Source organism: Orycteropus afer, unplaced genomic scaffold (genome assembly GCF_000298275.1).
Source record: "Orycteropus afer afer isolate SDZICR_OR568_19922 unplaced genomic scaffold, OryAfe1.0 scaffold00026, whole genome shotgun sequence".
Taxonomy (NCBI): Eukaryota; Metazoa; Chordata; class Mammalia; order Tubulidentata; family Orycteropodidae; genus Orycteropus; species Orycteropus afer.
The window spans coordinates 15,504,044-15,507,502 of record NW_006921613.1 but is presented as its reverse complement, the minus strand read 5'-3'; the positions used below and the strand labels follow the sequence as shown (position 1 = coordinate 15,507,502).

The window sequence follows — 3,459 nt, the reverse complement described above, 5'->3', positions numbered from 1 at the left end:
TTTGCTGTACCTGGAGCAAAAGGAATCTTGGGAGAAATGACTTAATGATGACTACTGATAAGCTAACAGAAGTGCCTTCATTCTTCAATCCCAGGTCCCAAGCAGATCGTAATTGATCATGGCACTCAGTTTCATTAACTTTGTAATTTGTATTTTAAATGCTTTAAAATAATTATTTTTTCATTAAAAATTTTTATTGTGATAAAAACATGTAACAAATTTTACCATTTTAACCTTTAAATGTATATTTCAGTGGCATTCACAGTGTTGTGTAACTATCAACACTATTTCTGAAACTTATCCAAACACTCAACATTTTTAACTTTTAACACTTTAAAGAGTTCTTTTGCAGCAGTTTGCTCAGTGCTCTATGTTGTTTGATTTCTTGACTGCTGCTTCCATGGGGATGGATTGTGGATCCAAGTAAAACGAAATCCCTGACAACTTCAATCTTTTCTCCGTTTATCATGATGCTATTGGTCCAGTTGTAAGGATTTTTGTTTTCTTTATGTTGAGGTGTAATCCATACTGAGGGCTGTAGTCTTTGATCTTTGGAGCAAGTGCTCCAAATCCTCTTCAATTTCAGCAAGCAAGGTTGTGTCATCTGATAATGCAGGCTGTTAATGAGTCTTCTTCCAATCCTAATGCCATGTTCTTCTTCATAGAGTTCAGCTTCTGGGATTATTTGCTCAGCATACAGATTGAGTAAATTTGGCGAAAAGTGACAACCCTGATGCATATTTTTCCAGATTTTAAACCATGAAACATCATGTTAGAAAGATTGCCTTTTAGTCTATGGACGGGTTCCACAATTAAGTGTTCCAGAATCCCATTCTTCGTGATATTATCCATAATTTGTTATGATCCGCACAGTCAAAAAACACAGATAAACATTTTTTCTAGTATTCTCTGCTTTCAGCCAGTATCCATCTGATATTAGCAATGATATCCCTAGTTCTATGTCTTCTGAATCCAGCTTGAATTTCTGGAAGTTCCCTGTTGATGTGTTGCTGCAACCGTTTTTTAAATTATTTTTATCAAATGTTTTGCTGGTGTAGGAAGGTGATTTAGACAATGATTTTCTGGAGGGAAGGGATTGAAATTGTTTCATCTGAAGCTGTATTAAGCGCATAAACTAGAATTATCGGAGGTAGCGATCCTCAGGGTGGGTCGGTTTCAGGGGAAAGAGACATGGCGGTGCATTTCAATAAAATGAGTTATGATTTATACAAAATAGTATTTGCTGGGGGAGAAAAAAAGACGAACCCCTTGCCGTGCCATTGTTCCCACAATGCCGTGACTCGGATTCGAACCGAGGTTGCTGCGGCCACAACGCAGAGTACTAACCACTATACGATCACGGCGAGCTACCGGGGACCTGTAACAACGTCTTTCTGGTTCTCCTCTTCAATAGTCATAGGCCTTCCCAGGCAGTACGTCATTAAATGGCCCACCTACGGGGAGGGGTTCCAGCTGAAGGCAGAGTCTGAGAATGCGCAGGCGCACTGTGCTTTTGCCAGTTTCTTGGGTTCTCTCCTGTATTGGTCTGTTACCCACCGGCGTTAGAGATAAAGCGATGGGCATAAGGGGGCTCCATGTGAGAGCCCTGGGGGATTTGAGAAGGACTTCTAGGGCCTTCAGGGACAGGGCTGGCCGGAGCTCATAATGTTCACAAGCCGTGTGACTCCCGTGCCTTGGAGGACGCCGTTCTGTACCCAGAAGACCTTTCCAGCGAACCTCCAGACTTCCCTCGTCTGCAGGGGGCGCTCCTCGGGGTTTCTCTTCTGTTGATTCCTCCGAGACTGACCCAACACCGCCTCTGCCGAGGGTGTAGGCACCTCCAGAACAGGACCTGACAAGTTGAAGGAGCTTAGTGAATGCTTCTCTTTCTCCGCCCTCCCAAGAACACAATCTTCCTTCCATTTCCTCCTTCTCTTCGACAGCCTTGACTAGTCCATCCGGAGTACTACTGCCAGGCCCTGTACCCGCCTCTGTATAACCGCTGGGTGGCAGGCGGAGACTGGGTCCGGTTTTACTTCGTGTCTAGCAGCGCTCCCACTCCTACGGCGTCTAAAACAGGGCCAAGTACACACAGTACCAAAACACAAACCTAACTCACTGCCGTGGAGTCGAATCCGACTCATAGTGATCCTCCTTGCCTTTCTGAAGCGGTGTTGCTACGGAAGTGGATTGCCCAATTTTCCTTTTAAGGAATAGCTAGTGGGTTTGAACTGCTAACTCTCTGGTCAGCAGTCAAATGCCTTAGGCACCACTCCACCAGTGCACACAATATGCTCAGTTGAGAGGGTGCCATTGTTACCTGACAAGTGACTTCAGAGTGACCACCTGTCTCTACAGTTGCCCGCTCCCATTAACCCTCCCTCTGCGGGGCGGCCAGAGGGATCATGCTGAACAAGAGTTAAATCCTTTCACTCCACCTCCTCTACTCCTACCTCTGCAGGAAATTCGTCTCCTTTTCCCACCTTCATTTCTTGGCCCTCCCTCCAAGTCGTTCCCATTCTCTATTTGTATTCATTCAAGCAGGTGATTGAGAAGCGCCTACTACCTGTCGGGCCAAAAGCCTTTGGGCATTGTGAGGGTGGAAAAAGCGAATTTACAAAGGGGAATTTCCTTTTCTAGACTTACTTCAAAAGTCTTTGTACGGGAGATTATCTTGGTTGTTTGACAAAATTCCTATTCTGCCTTTAAGAGCTTCCTCAAAGGTCACCTCCTTTATGACGCATTCTTTTCTGTTAAGCTGTTTTTTAGTGCTTCCATGGAAACGTGTACAAATGTTTATTAACAACATCAGCCTCTGTGCTTTGTCCCGGAGAGTGATAACATGCACAGCCCAAGAATAACCAGAGGCGTGTTATGATCTTTTGAAGTCTAATTTTGCTAGAATTGGTGTATAAGTGACCTTTCCAACAATCACAGAGGCATTAGGGCTTATTTTTGAGAATGTCAACAAACTCTAGATAAAAATGAAGGAGAGCAATAAAACATTTGCCCCTCTGCCGTGCCATTGCTTTCACAATGCCGTGACTCGGATTCGAACCGAGGTTGCTGCGGCCACAACGCAGAGTACTAACCACTATACGATCACGGCGAGCTACTCGGGACTCATAGATTTTAAACCTCGCTGGAGCCCTTCTCTGTTCAAAGTCCCGCCCCCTTGAAATGACATTGATTTGTCATTGTTTGTTCCTGCCAGTCTCCAGCTTCGCTTCTCCCGGAGCAAACGCCCTCTTAGTGGACTATTCTGCTTCTTAGATTCTGACCCATTCGATCACACCCGGCAGCTTGTGACCCTGGGAACTGTACTCGAAGTTCCTGTTCCCCAGGGCTTGGAAGGAACTTGAGCGTGTGGGTCGGAATTGATTTTCCACCTTGTAGAATTTAAGGGACAGCCCAGTCCCAACCAGAGTTTGTCCAGATAGTGTGGGAGCCGGAATATAT

The 3,459-nt window shown here is 45.0% G+C and overlaps 2 non-coding genes across 2 annotated transcripts; both read right to left on the bottom strand.

Moving 5' to 3' along the window:
• Positions 1 to 1,292: 1,292 nt before the first annotated feature.
• TRNAH-GUG lies at positions 1,293 to 1,364 on the bottom strand. Its single transcript has one exon. It is a non-coding gene; the product is annotated as a tRNA-His (tRNA).
• A 1,673-nt stretch (positions 1,365 to 3,037) lies between these two features.
• TRNAH-GUG lies at positions 3,038 to 3,109 on the bottom strand. The gene has a single exon. It is a non-coding gene; the product is annotated as a tRNA-His (tRNA).
• Positions 3,110 to 3,459: the final 350 nt, after the last annotated feature.